This window comes from Culex quinquefasciatus, chromosome 2 (assembly GCF_015732765.1).
Source record: "Culex quinquefasciatus strain JHB chromosome 2, VPISU_Cqui_1.0_pri_paternal, whole genome shotgun sequence".
Classification (NCBI taxonomy): Eukaryota; Metazoa; Arthropoda; class Insecta; order Diptera; family Culicidae; genus Culex; species Culex quinquefasciatus.
In genome coordinates, this window is record NC_051862.1 from 38724303 (window position 1) to 38749114 (window position 24812).

Here is a 24812-nt window from a genome sequence, read left to right on the forward strand (position 1 = left end):
CTGCACGAGCCTCGTGTTAGTTCGTTTGGGCGGTACTTGCCTAGTCGGCATAGTCCGTAACAAGAACTGACTGTCTCAAACCCTTTGTTATTCCACGAAAAAAGTGCGTTTTAGGTTCTCCACGGTTTAATATTTTATAGTCCTGGTCGCAACTACTTGCTAAAAATAACGTCGTGACCTGGCGTCAAGGACTTCGATAGGGGCACCTCACGCACGACGGTGCGTGACAAATCGCGCTGGCTGGTACGCACACCATCGGGGGGCACTCCCACCCGATATACTTTGGAATAGTTGGAAATTGGCCACGGTGGCGCCATATTTTATTGGTTTGTTGGGATCGATAATGCATATTGACTTTGGGCGAGGGAAAGGTCGTAAAATGAGTTATTCATGAAACCAAGCCTTAAACTAAACAGGTTTTTGAGAACCGAGGAATATTCGTATAGAATTCGCAATGGATTACCTGGGTTGAAACTTTTAAAGTCCATCAGTTAATCGGTAATGACGCAGAACGCTTCCAATCCAGATTCTACCAATAACTTCCAAGTGATAGCCCCTGAAGCGATCCAATTCTCAACTCTGTTCAACGCATTCAGCCTTCGTGACTGACCACAACGGACAGAATCATCACAACCCAGGAAAACTTCCCCCGTGGCCAGACAACTATTACCGATTTAATCAACCTCGATGTACGCTTACAACTTCTCTCCATTACACCTGAGGCCTGCCGCAGCTGAGAGAATCGAACGTTTGCAAGTGCACAATGAAAAGAGAAAATCCCGTTTCACGGTAGACTTAACCTTGGAGCTCCAGACAAACCACTCTGGCCCGGTGTAAACATCCGGACAGGCCGCAATTCCGCCGCGATGGATCCGTTTTGTTCCATGTCACGGTACACGCCATAAAGCATGGTACTTCAAGCATTTCTCTGGCTATCTCGCGGTCGTGGTCTTGGCCAGGCCAAAAGACACGTCCGTTGAAGTCCGTTCTTCCTCGCGGGATGCAGATGGGTTCATCTCGAAGTGTTTTGCGTGATGTTTTCTTTGCCTTTGTACCAGAAGCGTGCAGATTCCTGGACGGTCTTCTTTTTCCCCGGTTCTCTAATGAAATAAACAATTTGTTTTTGTTCCCACTTTTTTTCGCTCGCCCTGCATCCATTTGTCGAGCCGTTGAGCGATGACTTGGCACGGAACGGAACCGTTCGGAGCGTGAGAACACGTGATTCACTCCCACGCGCACCGACCGCTCCGCTGACTTTGCAAGACGAGGAAAAACTCATTAAAGTCGTGTTAAAAGTCAAATAATGACAAACTGCCACTTAGTCAAATCGATGCTTGCACACAAGTTGCACGGTGGAAATCGAAGAGACTATGGGATTGGGTTTGGAGAAATGGTCACTATCTAAACCACAATTAATAATCAACGATATGCCGTCCAAGCTTAGATGCTATGGAGAGCCACCAGTTGAAGTATGCTGAACATATACTATAACAATCTTCTAACTCTTCCAACGACGTGCCTTCCAAGCTAAGATGCGAACACAAAGTTGCTTTGGACCATTCTTAAACCACAAGAAATCCCATAGTTCACCAACTAAAGTAACCAAGCAAAGCCCGGGGCGCGGAGGTCGATCTAATTCGATTTACTCTCGCTAATGGTTCCATTGCTTTAATTGATTGGTTTTCCTCAACCCCAAGTTCATCATTCCGCAAGATATTACTGGCGGTGATGATTTGTGTAACTGGAGCACAAGTTGAAAATACCGATTGTGTTGGGATTAGAGAAAGGGGTTCCGACCCAACCCGAAGGACGTTGATTGAAGTGGCGTCTCAAAAGGGCGACGATAGTCTGAGCCATAGTCGATGACGGAAGTGCCAGAAATGCGGTGGTGATGGGAGCAGGTCTCTATTTGCCTACCACGGCATGGCTATAATCATTTTTGCGGTTGGGAGATGATAGGCTCCTTGTATAAACATCTACCCTCTGGGTGGGTAACATTTGGCCAACGATAATGTGTACATAGCGTTAGACTCCTCGGAGCTTGAGGAGGAGGTGTGAGAAGATTATCGATTTTCGATCTCGGGATGACATGACATGTTTACACTGGAGAACGCACTTCATCACGATCGGGGAGAGTGCTTCGCGTGATGAACTGTGCAAATATTTATGAAATCTCAATCAGATCGGAATGCCTCGATAGCTTCTCAACTTAAAGCTGAGATTGTTTGGATTTTGCAAGCTTTAAACTTTTTAGTGTGTTGATATATTAGCACATGGATGACCAAATATTGAAAGCTGAATCAACAAACTCTTACTCGTTTTAAACGTTTTAAAGATTTAGGATGTGCTTTTCAAGTGCTATGGGATTCTAATGTTATATTTGTCCTGTTTTACATTAAAACACAGACAAGCAGACGTAGATCTCTTCTCAAATTCATCATTCAACAACTCAACGGATGATTTGAATTTTCGGAAACTCACCACGTCAACTTGAAATTCACCACACCTCAAATACACGCGTTTGACAGTTCTAGCAAAACAACGCAAAAGGACCGTTGTAGGATTGCAAACAAAGAGTGTGTCTTGCTCACGCTAGAGGGTGTTTACATTTGGCATGAAAGGAATACACACTTTGTTAACAAACCCACAACGGCATTGTTTTGCTAGAGTTGTTGTAAATGTATGCACGCATACTTTCGTAAATTTCGAATTTTTGATATAAAATGTCTTTTTGTCTGTGTTGAAAAGGTCATTCCATAAATTAAACACATGGAAGACACAATAACTCGAAGTTGTCCATATCGTAAACTATCAATAATCAACTAAAGAAAGATCGTAAAAGTTTTATCTTTCGCCTTAACCAGCATTAAACCATAATAATACTGCACAAAGTGCATAGCAATAATGGACAACAACTCCATGCAGCCATAAAACTCAAGTGCACCAACAGAAAACGACTTTTGGTCGCTCGTACGGAACATTTCTTCTGCCTTGAGGTTGAAGATTCAATCAGCCGTTGCTGCCTCAAACTGTGGCAATAACTATTCATTTTGACCTCGACGCCACAAAGTTTGCGCAAAACACACCGGGATTCTACGCCCCTCGTACCGTGCGGTCAATCTGGCGGTTTGTGGGACGTTCATTCATTACGTAACGCTAACCGAGTCGCACAACTTAATGTTCTCTTTGTTCCAAATCTAAATTTGAACTCCCTGGACTACTCTAGATGACTTGTCCGAATGATCAATCGTTCCTCGTTACGTCATAAGGGAAATCCCCCCAATGCCGTGTCTTCCGGCGCACCAAAGCTCATCCAAGCGTCACTTTAGATATACCTGCGGGACTACTCATGCCGAGTGCCGCGCCGTTCCGGCTGGACCTGGAGTGTGGGATCATTATTATTGAGATTAGTTCTACGATGAAGACATACTACGCCTGTCCAACCGGGAACGGGTCGGCACGCGATTCTTTCGAATAACGAAGAAGCGACCATTGTGTTTCGATTTCGGACCCCTGCTCGTCAACAGCCCATCCGGGCCCTGTCAAGTCGGCGACACTGTCTACGCGCTCTTTTATGGCTTTTTGATGGTGATGATGACCACGCGGAGTGTGTGGGCAAGGGTGCCGCCGGGTGTCAATGCCTCTGGACTCGTCCCACCGCGTCTCTTCCGATCCATAGCGTGGAAAAGTAACGAAATAATCGAAAAGAAACACACTCCGGTATGCGCATATAGATAGAACACAAAATCTATCGCCACTTCACACCTCATGGATTACCCCATCGTGTATGGACAACCCGACGAAGAACCAAGTCAACCACATTGCGTTGAGAACCTACGGATAGAGACGCAACTGTGTTGTCGTGACGACATTCGATAGATTTAGTGCCCGGGTTCCATCTTTATTGGTACTGCCGCGGACTATTCAGAGATGCCAAGGATTTTGATACAAAGGTTGGTACCACTTTGATTTTCTTTTTTTAAGAGACAGAAATCGATGCTAAGCGACTTCAAACAACTTGTCTTATAGAGTCTGATTTGACTCCTGTCGTTGCTTCCAACCTTAGTGATAAGATCTTGAAGTTCAAGTACAAGGTTCAGCATCTTCCCGCGTGGTTCTCGGTGGTTGCGGTCGCGTGTCACGAGCCGGGTCTTCTTCTTGTGGTCTGGAATGGTTTCTCAGCGGTGGAGGTGGCCGCCGTTTTATGGCTTTCGAATGAGCTTATAATGAGTGTAGTAAGTCGGGAATAATCTTAATTTGTCTACACGCGCGCTTGAACAACAAACACAGAAAATAGACGACACACGAAGGCGTGGACTTTTGTACTAGCGATTAAATTGTGCGGAATTTGTTGATCTGGCAAGCTAGGAAGACTTGTTTATTTGTTTTCTCGGGAAATCATTTTCACAACTGTTTTTGAACTCAAAGCTTATGCCTTGGCAAATCTACTCTTCCAAGTCAACTCCTAAAACCGGTGCAGAATTGTGCTCCCTGCGTAATTATTTACAGTTGCCCTGTCAAAACTGTCAACCGGTGGTGGGTAATCTTGTCGTCGTGGTAACCATCAGTCAGATCCGTAATGGTTGCACGCAATTAAGGTGCAACGCTCCCCACAGACGCCACGCCACCGAGCTAGAGACGTTTGTACAATTATCGTCCATCAGTTCGGCTGGGTGTTTACCGGTTTTCTCCCGATTACGATCTACCGGATAGTGTCGGGGAGCTGTCAGAGGTTTGACAGATTCAAGTAATGGATGTTAGAAATGTTTTTAGGCATTGACTTATAAAACGGTTAAAAGTCACATCGAGGTAACTATAACTCCATTAGCAACACTATTAATTACATGCAAAATGAGCACAAATCAATTACAATTATGACTCATTGTAAACTTCACCGACGAGATAGCTCTAACCCCGTGACTCGGCATCAATTCGTTACATCTTAATGAACACGACGGGCCGCCAGCATCGTCGGACGCGTCCATCCATCTCATCAGATAACGCTAATCCCCAATCAGGAGTTAAACGCTCGTAATGAGCTACAAAGTCACCGGCAAGATACAGCGATAAACTGAACCTTGTGACCAATAGATTAGACCTCATTAATAAATCTCACTCTACGGTGCCGATGAAACCTAGAGTGAAGACCTCCAACGTTGCTTCTGCGTAAACTGCAGAGAAGATAGAAATAAATCAGAGCAATTTATTCTCCGAGAAGCCACACATTACTGCCAACAACTTATTCCAGGCTTCGCTCGTCCCACCTACACGCGTTCCCATTTCTTGGTCATCTGCAGCACGCACACGTCTCCGGGTCCTCGACGAGATCGTGACGGCATGTTAGGACAACCCCACAAAGAAGAGTGAAAATTAAGGCTAAAGGCGTAGCACAGTTGTGGATCTCCCTGAACACGGGGTTCATCATCTTCAGCTTTCTTCATGGTGCCGCCACACGCGAAATCCCAAAAATGGGCAAACGCACCCCGGTCTTGGATTCCCTTGTCATTAACCGGTAACGTTGGCCGCCACCACGGTGAGCCATTCAAACTCTGACATTGTCTTGTGTGATTTGCGGGATGTGTATCTTTGCGACCCGGAAATCGGTAGATCTTAAAGAAATCATGCTCAAGTTCAAACCAATTAAACGAATTATCTCTGCGGTAAACTTTTCGATGTAGGCCTGATCGCTGAAAGGTTTTGTGTTGTTTCTGTATTCGTCTAGTAATCCGATCATAATATTTACATTTTTGACAGTAGTAACTGGGCATGACGCTCTTCAAATGTCAATAAATGACAACAAGTATCTTCAGGATTCCTTTCAAAAGATTCGCTGCACTAGTGTTGGATAAGATTAGACGTTACACCTGAAATCAGTTGATATCGACGGATATCAAGCGATCTTGAAAAGTTCAGTTTATATCCACGAAAACCGCAGTGTTTTTAAAATAGGACGAAATAGGCGAAGTTGTATAAACTTCAGTCGATCTTGATTTATTTTGATACCCAACCTACAAAACAAGTGAATAAGGTCGCAACGAGTTGACCATTCACCGCTGACAAACCACTGCCAAGCCGTCTTAATTGCGTTTAAGCAACGCGTGTGAGTACGCTGCTTTTGCGCGCGTTGTGCCCTTTTAAGAAGTGTGCACACGCGTAGAGGCTGTTGCCCATTTCCCCCTCTTCATTCGCTTCGAAATTGGAACGAATCGTTCACGTCCGTCCATTGAAGGGTGGCATCCAGATCAGTATGGGCATGACAAGACAACTTCCATTCGGATTTCTCCTACGGCTCGCTCGCGAGCCAGCAGCGCCAGATGGGCTAATTTGAGGATGGTTTTTTTTGTTGTGACCGCTCCCAGCATCTTGGTCCAATTTCAGGACGACAGATGGAATGAACTGCTGATGACTTATTTCTCGCGCTGGGTATGTCCCCACGCGTCCCCAAACGTCAAGCAAAAGGAACAGATTGATGACGTTATCGTGATTCCTGTATCGGTTGCGGAGCAAAAACAACGAAAAAATCGTGAAGAAGTTGTGACCGAAGACACAAGGCTGCAAACCAGAGAAGAGGGACATCTCTCTTTTCGTCAATTGATTTAAATTGATTTAGGGGCACTGGAATTGGCACGCATGCGGACGTGTGTCATTGAAACCGAGCGCTGGACGCGACATTTAAGCTTGAGCAGTAAACAAGCATGTACGCCCAATCATAAGAAGGATGATGAATCTTGGCGGCCTGGAAGTTTGAGTGAGGTCATTCGAGAAATTATGTCGTATTCGCTGGAATGGTGTTTTTGTGAGGAAGTGAAGTAAACAACATGGTTCATAACAACAAATTTGGACAAATTGTTAAAATATTTGATTTTCAACATACACCAAACTTTATGAAATCAAAGAACCTGAGAATAATTTCAACTAGAGGTGGGCAAAACCGCTCTTTATTAGGAGCCGCTCATTTTCTTTCGCTCATTAAAAAACCGCTCTTTTGAGCGGCTCTTTCGCTCTTTTTCAAAATATGAATCATAAGGATATTTTGTAAGAATATTGTGATTTTTTATGCTATTTCACATTGGAATTATTTAAATTATTTGGAAAAATAACTAAAGACGAGAAGATGCCCTTGAAAACTATAAGTCTTAGTGGTCTCTATGTCAACATTTCTACTCGAACCAAAACGTTCGAACAATTGAATTTTGGAGAAATTGAAATGTTTAAAAATAGCGTTTAAATCTGCCAAAATTGATATTTAAAATTTTAATTTCAATTTGTGTTTTTATTAGAATTTAGCAGTTCTGTTCCAGGATGTAACAATGCAATTCAGAGATTTGGAGAACCTTTTTAACTGAGATCAATTTATAAGCCTTTGCTGGGAGGGTACATATTTATATAATGCTGATATTTTGACATAGGACTATGTCTTTACTTACTATATTGGGGGGCCAGTTCAGAAATTCGATCCAAAGCGTCACATTTAAGCGTTAAAAAAGGGGACATTTTGAACGCTTATATCTTTTTTCCCTGTGAATCAATCCAGATGGTTGGACCACCAATCGAAAGAGGAAGACTTCAGCTATTGTTTAACTACATAGATAGTCTGACTAAACATAGTTAAAGCACTTAAAACATGCAATCAAAATGAGTAATTTTTCAGTACAAATCGGACAGATGACCAATCAGAGCGAGCGTATGCATTCGAGACCGCGCCCCTTTTGCCGTTCTCCGGCTGTGCCGCTATTTAAGCAGAAAATTTCGCAAAAGCAAGTCACTTTGGAACGAGCACTCGAACTGTGCACGTCGGGCCGGCGCGGAGCAGCAGCAGCAGTGGCCAATAGAAGAGGACCAGCAACCAGAAGGAAGAACCACCGGCAGCAGAAGGAGGAAATTCGAGCGAAGCGGACGGCGTGGAAGCCGCTATGATGCGGCGGTTCTCATGAAAAATGGCCAATTCGACAGTGGTGGCCAAAACCAGGAGTGGCCGATGCCCTCAAAGAAAGTTCCCCCGGGGTCTGGGGGGACATTTACAGAAACATACGAGTTGTGGCAATATGGGTATCAAAATTCATGGTTTTTTATACTGAACATAATAATGGCCATTTCGACAGTAGTGGCCACAACCTGGAGTGGCCGGTGCCCTCAAAGAAGGTTCCCCGGGGCCTGGGGGGACATTTACAGAAACATACGAGTTGTGGCAATATGGGTATCAAAATTCATGGTTTTTTATACTGAACATAATAATGGCCATTTCGACAGTAGTGGCCACAACCTGGAGTGGCCGGTGCCCTCAAAGAAGGTTCCCCGGGGCCTGGGGACATTTACAGAAACATACGAGTTGTAATATGGGTATCAAAATTCATGGTTTTGATACTGAACATAATAATGGCCATTTCGACAGTAGTGGCCACAACCTGGAGTGGCCGGTGCCCTCAAAGAAGGTTCCCCGGGGCCTGGGGGACATTTACAGAAACATACGAGTTGTGGCAATATGGGTATCAAAATTCATGGTTTTGATACTGAACATAATAATGGCCATTTCGACAGTAGTGGCCACAACCTGGAGTGGCCGGTGCCCTCAAAGAAGGTTCCCCGGGGCCTGGGGGGACATTTACAGAAACATACGAGTTGTGGCAATATGGGTATCAAAATTCATGGTTTTTTATACTGAACATAATAATGGCCATTTCGACAGTAGTGGCCACAACCTGGAGTGGCCGGTGCCCTCAAAGAAGGTTCCCCCAGGGCCTGGGGGGACATTTACAGAAACATACGAGTTGTGGCAATATGGGTATCAAAATTCATGGTTTTTGATACTGAACATAATAATGGCCATTTTAACAGTAGTGGCCACAACCTGGAGTGGCCGGTGCCCTCAAAGAAGGTTCCCCCGGGGCCTGGGGGGACATTTACAGAAACATACGAGTTGTGGCAATATGGGTATCAAAATTCATGGTTTTTTATACTGAACATAATAATGGCCATTTCGACAGTAGTGGCCACAACCTGGAGTGGCCGGTGCCCTCAAAGAAGGTTCCCCCGGGGCCTGGGGGGACATTTACAGAAACATACGAGTTATGGTAATATGGGTATCAAAATTCATGGTTTTTGATACTGAACATAATAATGGCCATTTTGACAGTAGTGGCCACAACCTGTGTTTCGACAGTAGTGGCCACAACCTGGAGTGGCCGGTGCCCTCAAGGAAAGGTTCCCCCAGGGCCTGGGGGACATTTACAGAAACATACGAGTTGTGGCAATATGGGTATCAAAATTCATGGTTTTTGATACTGAACATAATAATGGCCATTTCGACAGTAGTGGCCACAACCTGGAGTGGCCGGTGCCCTCAAAGAAGGTTCCCCCAGGGCCTGGGGGGACATTTACAGAAACATACGAGTTGTGGCAATATGGGTATCAAAATTCATGGTTTTTTATACTGAACATAATAATGGCCATTTCGACAGTAGTGGCCACAACCTGGAGTGGCCGGTGCCCTCAAAGAAGGTTCCCCCGGGGCCTGGGGGGACATTTACAGAAACATACGAGTTGTGGCAATATGGGTATCAAAATTCATGGTTTTTATACTGAACATAATAATGGCCATTTCGACAGTAGTGGCCACAACCTGGAGTGGCCGGTGCCCTCAAAGAAGGTTCCCCCGGGGCCTGGGGGGACATTTACAGAAACATACGAGTTGTGGCAATATGGGTATCAAAATTCATGGTTTTTGATACTGAACATAATAATGGCCATTTCGACAGTAGTGGCCACAACCTGGAGTGGCCGGTGCCCTCAAAGAAGGTTCCCCCGGGGCCTGGGGGACATTTACAGAACATACGAGTTGTGGCAATATGGGTATCAAAATTCATGGTTTTTATACTGAACATAATAATGGCCATTTCGACAGTAGTGGCCACAACCTGGAGTGGCCGGTGCCCTCAAAGAAGGTTCCCCCGGGGCCTGGGGGGACATTTACAGAAACATACGAGTTGTGGCAATATGGGTATCAAAATTCATGGTTTTTGATACTGAACATAATAATGGCCATTTAACAGTAGTGGCCACAACCTGGAGTGGCCGGTGCCCTCAAAGAAGGTTCCCCGGGCCTGGGGGACATTTACAGAAACATACGAGTTGTGGCAATATGGGTATCAAAATTCATGGTTTTTATACTGAACATAATAATGGCCATTTCGACAGTAGTGGCCACAACCTGGAGTGGCCGGTGCCCTCAAAGAAGGTTCCCCCGGGGCCTGGGGGGACATTTACAGAAACATACGAGTTGTGGCAATATGGGTATCAAAATTCATGGTTTTTGATACTGAACATAATAATGGCCATTTGACAGTAGTGGCCACAACCTGGAGTGGCGGTGCCCTCAAAGAAGGTTCCCCCAGGGCCTGGGGGACATTTACAGAAACATACGAGTTGTGGCAATATGGGTATCAAAATTCATGGTTTTGATACTGAACATAATAATGGCCATTTCGACAGTAGTGGCCACAACCTGGAGTGGCCGGTGCCCTCAAAGAAGGTTCCCCGGGGCCTGGGGGACATTTACAGAAACATACGAGTTGTGGCAATATGGGTATCAAAATTCATGGTTTTTATACTGAACATAATAATGGCCATTTCGACAGTAGTGGCCACAACCTGGAGTGGCCGGTGCCCTCAAAGAAGGTTCCCAGGGCCTGGGGGACATTTACAGAAACATACGAGTTGTGGCAATATGGGTATCAAAATTCATGGTTTTGATACTGAACTTAATAATGGCCATTTCGACAGTAGTGGACAACCTGGAGTGGCCGGTGCCCTCAAGAAGGTTCCCCGGGGCCTGGGGGACATTTACAGAAACATACGAGTTGTGGCAATATGGGTATCAAAATTCATGGTTTTGATACTGAACATAATAATGGCCATTTCGACAGTAGTGGCCACAACCTGGAGTGGCCGGTGCCCTTAAAGCAGGTTCCGGGCCCGGAGGACTTTTACAGAACCATACGAGTTGTGGCATATTGGTATCAAAATTCATGGTTTTGATACTGTACATGAAAATTGACATTCCGACAGTAGTGGCCACAACCTTGAGTGACCGGTGATCTCAAAGCAGGTTTCCCCGGGGCCCGGAGGGTCTTTAATCAAAATTCATGGTTTTTGATACTGAACATGAAAATTGACATTTCGACCGTAGTGGCCACAACCTGGAGTTGCCGGTGTCCTCATAGAAGGTTCACCTTGGGAGAACATTTATGACAATTTTGCCGACAAATCTATGAAACAAAACAAAATAATCTTATTTCAGATTTTACTAGCAATCCAAAAACACATTCAAATTGTTTGGTCCTATGTCTTTCGGTTATGTCTCTGACATACCATCTTGAACTTTTTTTTTTTTAATTTGTGTTCGGGTAATGTACGATCAGTACAATGAAAAGATTCTTCATTTTGTTTAGAAAATCATTTTCTTTTGGAATTTCAAAAAAAATAGGAAACTGAAAATATGAGCTTGAAAATTATTAAGTTGTAAAATAAAATAAAAAAATAAAAAATTGAAATTTCAAGCCAAGGTTTCAACAAATAAAAAAAATATAAAATTGAAATTACAAGCCAAGGTTTCAACATTTGGATGAAAAAAGTGTTTTAAAATGCATTTTACAGGCGTACAGTTCCTTTCCAATCATTAGTTTTGGAAATATCGAGGTATTGACGGAATTTTTTTTTTCGCTAGAAAAAACTTTTCGTTGGACTGTACATTGGTATTTCATGAAAATTTAAAATTTGGGAGGGGGGCGACATAAACTTTGAAAAATATTTGCAACGGCCTGACTAGAAAATCTTTAAAAATCCTCTGAATTTTTTTAAAAAAATAAGAAGCGACAACAAACAAAATGACACCAGTCAATGTAAAAATTTAAAAATGTTTTGAATTTCATGTTTTATGTAAACTGGGGAAAACTGGGACTACAGTCGGAATAAGTACAAGAGATTTTAGAGCAGTAAATTTGGATACCGGGGTAATATTTTTTTGTTCTGTTCCTGTTTTAACCAAAGTCAATCAAAACATTGTGCTTACAAATTGACTTAAATAGCTGTCTTAATTCGTTACATTTGTCCTTATTTACCCCAGATGCCTGTGTTTTATGAATAGCAACCATATATGATTTTTTTTAATTTAAAAAATATATCATATTGGTCCCGGTCTTTTAAAAACAAATAAAATAAAAAAGATAATATTTAAAGCGCAAACTAAAATTATAACAATTTACCCTAGCAAGCCAAATTTATGCTGATATATGCAGAATGTAAATTTTAATGCTTTAAAATTCTTATCGATTAATTATAATTCAACTGTTCATCTTTTTCCCCAACCAAAACTGAATTTCCAGACCAAAATTGTTTTTCTTTCAATTTCGGGAATTCCCGGGACAAATTTTAAAAAAAATCCCGGGATTCGTAATTTTCCGGTTTTGTAGAAATCCCGGGAATTTTGTCCCTGGAATTCCCGGGATGGACGCACTACCTCGGCGATTTGCACAAAATGAAAATTGGTAATAATTATTTTCTTCACATTTCTCAGTACTCATCATAGGCAATCACGTCAAGTTAATATCCCTCACGTGCACGATATTCGATTTACGCGGTAATAACATCTAAATTTAGACATGAATCATAATTAGAGTGGCATATAATGCACGTCTGAAGCCGTGATTCAGCCTGTCCATAGCTCGAAGAAATTTCGTTAAAGCTCGAGAATTCATCATGAACTAGTTATTCCGCATAAATTGCCATTTAATGGAATCGATATACAAATCTAATTAGAGCCTCACCTTACTCCACCTTTCGTTCGTTGGGAATTTCATGCATCGAAAGGATATCTGTCCAAAGTACAGTCCAGTCCGTTGGCACTATCATTAACATAAACATATTCCATCCCCACTTAAAGTGATACGCAATTTATGCGCATCGAGTTATGCCAAGCAGAAGAGCAGGGGGAAGCCCCTACATTCCGCATTTAATTATCGCCCCGCTGTTCCCCTAGCCGTTTTATAATTCCTCGTCACTTAATTGACGGGTAAATATTTACGTTAATTTACGACACACTGCTGGCTCTCTGGAGCACATGCGAGCTCTCGATGCCCATCATCGGCCGTCGTCTTGGGTGGACACTTGAAGCTTAGTACGGCATTTAAAAAAAACGAACTAAATAATGCACTAAAGTGACGATCCTCTGCCATCCGACACCAAACCGGTCCAACCCCGGGCACATTCAATCATATTTTAATGGTCCATAAGCCAGATTGTGGTTCCTCGCCGAATAAAAAAAAATTGAAGCTGACATGTTCACATAATCAACCGCGTGAAAGTGACCGCGCCGCGGCAACCATCACGATTTGGTCTGGACTGTGTATTAAAATAAGTTGAAGTTAAAAGCTTTTGACACACCCCTTCCTCTGGAATTGAAAAATAATTGCCAGCTCAATGACGGCGGATTCGCCCTTTGGAAATGATATTCGTCACAATTACTTTGACAATCTATAACATTACTATTAGTATTATTTTTGCATAAATAACTCGAGCGCCAAGAGAGCACAACTCCTGCCACAAAGAAAGGCGAAAGATTTGCACAGTTCAACTTTGGCTTTGGCAGAAGTAAAAAAAACTGCTTCGAGTGTATCATTTCATCGCGATAGCTTGCCGGCCGGCCGCCATTATGGCGAAATTGTTTATCTTTTACTCGCATCAAATGGTTTCGCCATAAATGGAGGGTGTTAGAGCGAGAGAGAGAGTGAGAGGTGGAACAATAATTACTAGCCGCTCCAAGCGGTCCACCGAATGCTGATCCGCTGAAAACGTATTCGTTTGCGCATATATGCAAATGTGAAATTTTCTGTGTGCTCCAGATTTGGGACCTCCTCGGAACCGCTTGGGACTCTTGGTTGCAAGCGGTGTCAGGGCGTAATTGGGTTTAAGATCTGCACGGTCGCTGTCGAGTTAGAAACGTTTCATAACATCCGCCATTATGGCAAGCGCGGAGAAACGTCAAACGCTATAGGGTAAACAACGCAATGAATTATGGAAGTTCAATGGTCAAACTCGGCTTCGTACTGTGCGCAAACTACCGTTACCGATTAATTGCACGATAATTCAGGCTTTCTTCGCGTCCAAAACCTCTGACCAAGAACTCTCCGGACACGCTCCGGGCAGCTTCTTATCCATGTAGGGTAATTATCTTTCCATCAGTGCCAGCAGTGCCTTTTACCCAGAAACCGACTGCCTCCGGGTGCCATGAATGGACGTCGTTTGGGGTAAGAAAAGCTACTTTATCTTTTTCACTTTTATCACCTCTAGCTCAATTTTGCTTTGCCCAGCGGAGTCCGATCTCAGGTGGTTCTGGCCTAGAGGGGTTCCCGTTGCGGTTGCGTCGGGTGTGAGAAGTTGGTCGGACCCGGCGGACCATGACGTGACGCGGTTTCTGGTTACGGCGACCTTCCTCTCTGCAAGCGTGTTCATCATCGCTGGACTTGAGTCATCCTTATCCGCCCTGCGGATGGGAACCTGCGGTTTGGATCTCATTTGTGCTCGTCATAACAGAATGAAAAAGGGGCGCTTCGTCTGGCTTTGACTCTCCAGGGTATTCTGGACCTCGTCTCAGGTGTACGCGCGCTGCATCTCTGAAACATTCTCCGGTTGCGTTTTTAATGTTTTTATTTTGATGGGAATGGTGCCGACAGGAGGGGGAAACCCCAACCGAGTGGAAGGAAGGTGTGTAACGATTACACCTTCCGGTCTTCCTCCCGCCATCGACGGAATGAAAGAAGACCGCCAAACCGCTGCGCTGAAAACCAGCAAAACCTGGTGGTGATGAGGCTTCTTCTCGGATGAAAGGTAATTTGGATCCAATTGAAGGGGGAGAGAATCTGTGCGCTCACCTTGAAGAAGACGTAGTTAGGGGTAGGGGTATCGAAAAGTGATTAGATTCAGCGGAGAGACGGGTTTGAGTCTTTCCCGCAGCGAATCAGTTTAATAACTTTAACGGATTGATTTCCCGCGCCCATCTGTCCCTCACTCGAACTCCACACCAAGGTAAAATTTGAGTTAATCTTGGAAGCCGTTCCGGAACAGGTAGATTATTGTGATTGCTCGTGGGAATGGGCATTGCGGGCACCATTGATCGATTGGACGCGCTGGAAATTTGTGCTGGGTTCCCCCCATTCGGTGGGGCCTTCATCGGCAAATATCCGAGTTTAATCGATTTTAATTGCGGCGCTGGGAGATTCGCTTCATGGGTTATGGTTTGGTTTTTAAGGGGGCGATAAAATTCCGGGTGGTTTGGAATATTAAATTAGCGATGGATACGCCCAGCATGCGATGGTAATTTACTGTGGTGGTGCTATGACCTTCGAAGAATGTGATTTAATTGAATCAAACACCCTAACCAAACTCCACTGTCATTCAGTGATGGCAATGTTTAAAAAGTCCTAAAATTTTAACAAATCTAAACACAGCCCGTTGAAAAATTACAAAAAAGTGAATAATTGCAAACATGTATGCAACACATGCTTCCCATTAATCATCTCCCTCTCCGGTGAAATTTAAACTCAAGTGCACATGACAGTTATTACATTCCACGCTGTAAATCAACTCTCAATAATGTCTGATTGCAATTTAAACACTCCGTAAATCCCGCTCGCAAGAGGGTCCACACATTATCGACTCATTTCCCTTCTCTCCAACATTAAATGAAGAAAGAAAGAAAAACTCGTTTCCCCGAAAAAAAGAAAAGAAACAGCAACATGTCCATCGAAGAAATGTAAATAAATCAGATTATGCCTCGCAGAACCCGCGCCAACAGTCTTGAACTTGGTCCGCGAGAAAGAAAAACAAACTTGGACCTTAAAAAAAACCGAGGCTCGCGCGCGCCTACTTGAATAAGTCGGGGTGTCCAACTGTTAATAATTTTGAATATTTTGGCTTCCAGCATCGCCGCCGGTTCAAGCTCAAGGTTTTGTGATAAACTGTGCCAACGGGTTTTTGTTTTTTTTTTCGTTGGCCTGAAATAACGTGGAGACAGGCTTTCGTGGGTACTTGCGGTAAATAATATTTATTTTTATTCATGAACCGGGCTCGGTTATGTTGAGGAAAGGAGGTGTCGAGGCGTGGAACCGTTGGGGGTTGGACAACAATTTGAGAAGAAACGTTTTTGCGATTGTTTGACTGGAAAAAGTGGATGGTACATATTTTATGGAAAAAAGTGTCAAACTCATATTAGTATTTTATGACATGCTTAGATTTCCTTTTTATTTTTCCATTAAATTTACAGTGTTGTTTGTAAATACATTTTATCACACTGCACGAATTTTAAAGCAGCCAGGCCTACTGCGTTAAGTTGACCACAGAAATGATTCGTTGAAGTGGACTGAACATGAGCACGGGTGTTCAAACAACATAAATATCATTTCAAGATGTTACCATGAGGTTGGGACACGCTTCACAAAACTTCTAACCACGAATAATGTAATGTGATTCCATATCACTGCAAAGTGAATGAATTCCCACTTAATTTTCACAATGATTTTGGGAACGAGAAATATTTCACTTATCTGCACCGTACGACGCCCCCCGTTCAGCGAGAGGTGGCAATTCAAGACATTCCAAAATTGGAATAAACATTCACGAGGCTGCTGCTATGACATCATCATGAGTCGCGCCTCACATTCTGCTTCTGCGCAGGCAGCAAGGTAACAAAAATGGTAAAAGATAAAAGAAGTTTCTTCAAGCAGAACAAACATCACGTTCAAACACAGCACAGCAAAGAGCAATTTAAATTTAAAACATTTGGGACGAAAACAGAACGAACGCAGGAAGAAAAGAGTTGAAAAAAGTGAAACATAATAAGTAGCGAAATGAGACACACACAACAAGTCGGAAGAGAGGTAATTCAAGAAGAAAAGTGGCACACGGAACAAGCGTGTAGTACTTGTTGAAAGTAAAGTGTTTGTTTGCTCACGCCCCAGACTTGTGAGTGTTTAGGAAAATTCACAATTATTAGAGATTTTTTCTCTGCGCAAAACTTCAAACATCCCCGTCCATTCATCTCTCTGTCTCCGACGGTCATGAATTCAAACACTCTTTCAACTTCAATTGTGCGCTATTCATCTCTTTTTCGCGAAAAAAAACATCTTGAGATAATTGCATTTTTTTGAGTGCTCCGTTTCCATCCCGCCCGGTTAATGATTGTTAATCGGTTTCCCCCTCTTCCCTTTTCCACGAAACATTTTTTTCGGTAAAAAAAAACCGCACACAATTATGTTTGCGGTTGGAAGGCCTCTTTCAAGTGCGGCAATCACAAACATATTTAGCGCCACCGCAGCAGCTACCACGCCGTCATTTGAGTGAAATCGACAATAATACTGGCAGAGTACGAGGGTTGGGGCTTGGGGGGAGTTGTAATTATACGAGTTATTCGGATGATTACACTTCCCTGGATCCGAAATGCGCAAATTTGAAGCCCGACATTGAACTGGTTGACCTTCCCGAAAAGCGTGGTTTTATTCCAGGCAGGCAATATCGTCTGAGTCGTTGATATCTTGCGAATCAACCAATCGACGTTTCGTGCCATCTTGAATACACAAAATCAATAGCACGCATTGTAAACGTTTTGTTTGGTTGACCATTCCGTGCGTTGTCCCTGAGTTTGGTTGATTTTGGTTGCCGGAGTCCCGAATTGTAACTAATAATTGTTTACGGTAGTCGGGCAGGTACGTGTGTCAAACGCGTTTTGACCTGAAATCGCTTTGTCTAGTTGTCGCACTTGCGGCACGCTAAAATAGCACGACAAGATTGAAACTTCTTTCAAATTAAGAGTGACAACAATGCACGGAGTTTTTTTGGTTTTTGTTGAATATTGAAAGGATTGAAATCGTATTGAGAGCTACACAAAATGACTTTCGTAACTCAAATTGGACCATAATCATCGTGCAACAGGATAGCACGACAACGACGACTGTACTAGATAATTAAAACAATGTTTTCATATTTGGCATTCCAATTTTTTATAGTTACAAGAATTTACATGCTTTTCTGTTTGCACAAATTTCATACACATTTTGGTTCTCATTTTCGGCAAAATATTTTTTTTTGTTTGGTTCCGTTTCGACACCTTGAGTTTTGGCAACTGTTTTCCAGTTTGGAGACAAATTTAATAACCAGTAGCTCAAACAGGAAAAAGTTACTAACATCAGAGTATGGCAAATAAAGAACCAACCAAAAACGCAATCACGCTACATATATAACAGAGCACGTCTTTAAAAATCACCAGGGAATTTCTATGAAAATAAAATAAATCCAGCTAGGGGAACACCTATCTTCGTCATATGGAGAGTTTGATGCTCGACAAAAGCTCCAAAACACTATTTAGGCTATAAACTCACCAGCAACAGCACCGCTTCGAGTAAACAGGCTAATGTATGCCATTTACTGGCCAAAAAGATCAAATTCAATGCACTTTTGGTCATAATTTCTATTTTGCGAGACCATTTCTTAACGAAAGTCGCCATCAATATCTTTGCACTTGCGCCAACGTTTTCAAAGCGCTTAAGATATGAAATTGCTTCCAACTACCGGCAACATGTTCTTTTGAACATTAGTTAGTCACTCACTTGAAAAATAATTCCGAAACATGTAAATAATTAGCAAGCGCGATCAAAAACACATACGCGCCAAGTCTTCTGACGTTTGACTTTTGACGACCCATTTCAATCGAAGGCTGAAGAAAACCGAGCGAGAAGCGAAGGCAAATAAAGAACAAAGGGTGGCCACCAACACCACCAGCAGCACAGTGAGTCAGTGATGCCAGGAAACATTCTCTATCAGGGGTGCCCAACCTTTTGGCCCTGCGGGCCAGATCGGATATTTCTAAAGTTGTTGCGGGCCGGAGCTTATGTTTAATATTTAAAAATTTTTTTTTTTCGTAAAACCTATTTTATCAGATTGTTTTAATTAAACTTATAAATAAACAAGTGTTTTAAATATGATTCATATATCTTAATTTTAAGAAAGAAAAAAAACAAAGATAACTTTCACAGATGTGTTTATTGGATTTATTTTTAGTTTGTTTTGAGTGAATTTGTATTATAATATTTTTTGTCGATTGAAGTTAAATATCCTGATATCATTTATTAAAAAATAACATGTAAATTGCAAGTTTTTTTATAATTTTTAAAATCAACGAGACAAGATAAAATTTATTGAAAAGAAATCTTCTGTACAATTAAAAACTATTTTTACGTTGTAGTGCACCTTTATCCAAATATTTTACAAAATTGAAAAGTTTAAGGATTGACAGTGCGTGGCCGAATGGTTACGCTGTCCGCTTTGTAAGCGGATGATTTTGGGTTCGATTCCCATCTGCTGCAACCTTCCATCGGATGAGGAAGTAAAATATCGGTCCCGGCCTTGGTTTTTAGGCCGTTAAGTCATTCCAGGTGTAGGAGTCGTCTCCATGCCATAAGTACAAACAACACACCAAACCAAGCCTACTCCGGTGGAATCGCTGGCGGCGGTTGGACTCGCAATCCAAAGGTCGTCAGTTCAAACACTGGGGTAGAAGGTTCCTTGGAGTAGAAAGAGGTTTGGGTGCCCTCCCCATTCAATCCTTCGGACTCCTAGGTTCGAGCAGAAACTTGCAATAGAGACCACAAAAGACCCGGGGGTCGTTAACATTCCAACGCCCAAGGCTCCAAAAAAGTTGGAACGGTAACTTCAACTCAACGGTTCTCGGACATAACTCAACCAATAAAGATGATTCTTCATTCCAGTGATTTGTTTGGATGTCTAGATGATTCTAGAACTTTGCAGAAGTTGATTTGATCAAATCTGTAATTTTTGCAATCAAAAACATCGTTCCAGCTTTTTTTCCGCGTGTAAAAAAAAAATTCGCCAAAAATTCCGCGGAGGCAGTCATTTTAAAAAAGGTGGAACGATGTTTTCGGTCGCAGAAATTACAGATTTGTTCGAATCAAGTTCTGTAAAATTTCAGGATCATCTAGACATCCTAACAAATCACTGGAACCAAGAATCGTCCCGATTGGTTGTGTAATGCCCGAGAACCAGCGAGTTGAAGTTACTGTTCCACCTTTTTTGGGAGGCTTGGGCGTCCGTGCAAGTTGGACATGCGTTGGGCGTTCCAGTGTTAATGTGGATGGTTTGACTTTTTGATTTTAAAGCCACGAAAATAATTCTTCGTATTTCTTAGAATTATTGGCGATAATAAAAATATTTTTTTGCTCTTTGATGTTTTGACTCATTTTGAAATATTTTTTATATCTTAAAAATATTTGCAGCGGATTTTATTTCCAATATGATTAATTGGCTTTTTTAAAGCTTTTTTTCAGCAAAACTTTATCACTGAAAAGCTGTTCTGAAAAATTTCCTTATCCTTATTTTATGAAAAATCAATTTTAATCAAAATCCTCAAAAAGCAATATTTTAATTAAAAGTGAAATCAGCCAAGACTTAAAGAAATTTTAATTTAGTATCTTTTTGCAATCTTTTTGCAAGGATGACAAGAATAAAATTCAAAGAATGTTTAAATGTGAAATAAAATCATTTAACAAAATAAAAAGGCAAAATCCAAACAAAACTTTGAATTGGCAACATTTTATGTCAAAAGCAAAAAAAAACAAAAAAAATGTTTTTTTTGTAATGTCTAAAAGATTGATCTCAATACTATTTTTAAAATTTTGACACTCAATTTATTTATTGAGTTTTTCAATAAAGCCTTAAGTGCCGGTTATAGAACTATTTTGAAAAGTCGTCGCGGGCCGGATGGATTGGCTTCACGGGCCGGATCCGGCCCGCGGGCCGGACGTTGGGCAGGCCTGCTATAAATGTTACAATTCGGGAGTTATCACAATTGGCAACACAAAGCAGACCCAAACTAGCGCTGGAAGAAAAAGAATTAAGCTGAAAATAGAAAAACGGACGTGGCCCAATGCATTCTCGTCTGATTAGAATACATTTGAGAATTATTTTTTTTAAATGCTTGTAAAAGGAATAGAAAAACCTTTAGTAAAAGTTCACTTTTTACTCGTATGTACTTGGTTTTAGTAAATTTCAAGGAACACTCCAGATTATCCAGCATCATTCAAACACGACCGCTTATAAGGCTAAAAATGGGTATATTTCCCCTACGTGCTGAATGACTCAACAACCCTGGTGTTATCCGTCCTCCAGGTTGCAATCCTAAGAATTCGCACCAAGCTTTGGTTATCCAAGCCGGTCATTACATCATCCATCATACATGTCCACGTCCAGGTGCTCATTAGGGGAGCCCCGGTGTAACCAGTGCGACCTGTCCCGGTGGCGTGATTCCTCACTGTGTCATTTCACCGGTTTTATGTGTCAAACAGAGAAGATACACTCTACAGTCAATTCTTGAACCGTCCTGATCCAATTATTTCTACCATGGTTTACATACCGCAGGTGGTGTTCTGCGCGGGTATAACTGCGACTATCGCTCAACGCCGTGTTCGAAAGGTAATAACGGGGACTGTCTCCCTTTGAAAACTAACTAGCGGGAACTCGCGTAGCGGAGAAAAAACCACATCAGAAGCGCAAATGCCGCCAAAACCTCAGTACGGTAGTACTCCAGTGCGGTGAGGGTGTTTGGACGGCTTGGAGGCTCGGTTTGTGGCCGCTACCTCATGTTTAGAAGGTAGCTTCTAAAGAAGGTCGGTGTTTGCGGAAGGGATGAATGGGGAACAAATGCCAACAAGCACGTGTGTTTCAGTTCAGCGTGATTTTTTAAGGTTACGGTGAAGTACACCGGAATTCGATGAATGAATGAATGGCGAACGGGTCATTAGAGCACACGAGCAGTAAGAGTTGCTACAGTTGAATCTGGGTTGAAGTTACAGTTTCGAATGACACTCCAAAAAAATAGGAGCGGGCACCTTTTCCCAGGCTCGGGTAAGATTTATAACCGTAAATAGAGGTATAAAATTTTCAGACTTCACCATCATCATCATCTTCATCAACTACGGTTGACACACAATAGAGATTAATCTGGTCCAGAATGAATGGCAATACGGCAGCCGGGGTTCGCCGCTGGGATCGATTTATTTTCTTCTATTTTCCCCTCTGGCCCAGGTACACACTTACCTTCGGTTTAGATATTATTCTGCTTCCAGCTGGCTCTCGTAGGCTCGTGTTGCTTAAGTATAGCAAAATATTTGATTTCCCGGAACACTTCTTGCCGTACAGCTTGCCGACTCGACTATCCAGGTCAATCCTCACTGCAAAATCACTTTCAAATACACTTTTTTTTCGCCAGCAGCTTGAGTTGCCTCAATATTTCAATGAAATTTTCCCTACTTTTCAAACACACTCACACTCGTGTACACGTGAAGTTATGCAAAAAATAATATCGGTAATCGATGAAAAAAAAAACTCAGAACATATATTCGTTAAGTTGCTCTTTTCCGGTGGCTGGTGAACCTTCCCGCCCGGCTTCACGGTAATTATACTTTTAGCTCTTCTTCCTTCGCTGGAAAACTCACTCGTTTCGCCAATTTCGTTGAACCACCGGCAACTCAATCACAATTTTATGTAATTCTGCAGTTTCCACCGAATTACGCGGTACGTAGGTAAAATTGTTTTCTGAAAAATGAAAGAAAATGCGAAATTTTAATGCAATTTAATTACCATAAATAAACAACTCCCACAAAATGTAGTAATTAAAATTCCACGTAGAGCACACATTTAAATTTATGACTCATCACGCCGAAAAATAACTGCGAGGCACGTCCTTGCAGCGCACACGTGTGTGTGTTTATTGGTACGGAGCTAGACACCGTGACGCGCGTCCTGGTCCAGGGGAAGGATGCTGCAGCGGCAGAGCGTCGCGACGGCCACGGAAAAAGGATGACGAGGAAATAATGATGGTTAGGATTATGGAACAAGGGGACGACGGCGTGGAATTTGTTTAGAGGTGAACGAGGGGATGAAAATTGCCTTTTGCACTCGAAGTTTAAAGAAAACTGATAATTTTTCCCCCGTACAAAAAAATATACACAAACATTTGAATGAAGCGTTGATTGGATGCAAATTAATTTTATTGCATTTTCTGAATAACTTTCAAATTCAACTGAAACAAAAAGATACAGCTACAAAATGAAAAAGAACAGAATAAATTTACTTAGCAATAAACATCGAAACTTTGATCGTACACAGTCCAGACTCGAAGTTCGAATATCCGAAGGTTTGCATGGGACTTCGAATAATCAAATCACGAACAAAAACATTTTTTTCTTTTTTTTTTATTTTCTTGTTTTTAACATCAAATTTGAATTCTGCGACCGAATTTTAATCAAATTGAATGTTTGATTGCCTATTAAATTAATAAATGCATATTTTCAATATTTTAACATCGCCATTTTGTCCGCCAGTTGAACTTTAAAATTCTAAATCACATTAGAATAGTTTGAGGTCTTACCTAAGCTCAACAATAAAAAAACACGGAGAAAAAAATATTTTTTTCATGATTCGATAATCTGAAGTTTCGATGAAGTGAAATTTTTTTGAAGGTAATCGAGGTTGGAATGTATAACGTAAAAGCCGATTTTCAATATAATCATATCTAAGACAGACGCAGCCAGTCCGTTGAATGCATGCTGGTAAGTCTTAGGGTTAGAATACTACATAAGCGATTTTTTTGTTGTAAGTATTAATAATTACAATACTTCCGAGTACACCCGACAATGTAGAACGAAATAAAATGCGGCAAGCTCTGCTGCGTTATGATTCTGTGAACGGATCACATTTCATAGAATCTACAGGGACGGAAGGATGCGTGAACATACCGTACCAAACGCTACGATTTATAGCTGTAACAACAAGACGATTTTCAACTCGAAAAAAATAACATTTTCTAAAATTTTATGATCTTTAAGAAAAAAATACAAATTTAAGGGGGAGAGAAAAAAAACTATGATACATATTTGCAACAGGCTAAATTATAAAAAAGTAGTCTTATTTCATAATTTAAAAAGAAGGCCACAAGTTTACAAAGTTAAAATCAATACAGGAAAATGTTGGAAAATCCAAATTTAAACCAGAAAATTACGTCAAAACACTTTTATGCTTCGAATTCTGATTGCTCCAAAAACCTATTAAGGACAATCAGGTCCCTACAAAAAAATCAAATCAAATTATTCGCTCTACAGCATTGCCTTGGCGTTCTCGATTGCGAGATTCCTACTCGAAACTAGGTGTCCGAAGGCTTGATTGTTGAGGCAATTGCAAACCTCTTTTTACACCTTAGCTTCCATCTACCCCGGGATTCCAACTGACGACCTTTGGATTGTTAGTCCAACTGCCTACCAGCGACTCCACCGAGACAGGACCCAGGGAGACGACTCCTACACCTGGACTGAGCTAACGACCTAACCTTTGTTGGTTAGTCCGGGACCAACATTTACTTCCCTTCCGACGGAAGGCGTGATCAGACAAATCTCGTCTCGAAAAATGCCACCGAGACCGTCTGGGATCGAACCCAAGCCGACTGGGTGAGAGGCAATCACGCTTACCCCTACACCACGGTCCCTACAAACTTTAAGCTAAATAACAAAAATAAAGGTACGAAATTGTATAGAAATGCTGATCAGATTACCTTTATCATTAAAATATATACTTATTTTCATAACAAAAAAAAAAACAAAGGAATTAGTTTTAAAAACTAAGTTATGCAATAAATTTACAATACAAATTAAAGCCAAAGTTTTTATCCCGGTTTCGATCATTCATAAGTGTTTTGAAAG

The 24812-nt window shown here is 41.9% G+C and overlaps 1 long non-coding RNA gene across 1 annotated transcript in view; it reads right to left on the reverse strand.

Moving 5' to 3' along the window:
* The window catches only part of LOC119767959, a 52755-nt gene that overhangs the window by 25404 nt on the left and 2539 nt on the right, over positions 1–24812 (reverse strand). Inside the window, exon 2 of the long non-coding RNA XR_005277816.1 lies at positions 22156–22653. This is a non-coding gene — a long non-coding RNA (uncharacterized LOC119767959). The remainder of the gene's footprint in view (positions 1–22155; positions 22654–24812) is intronic.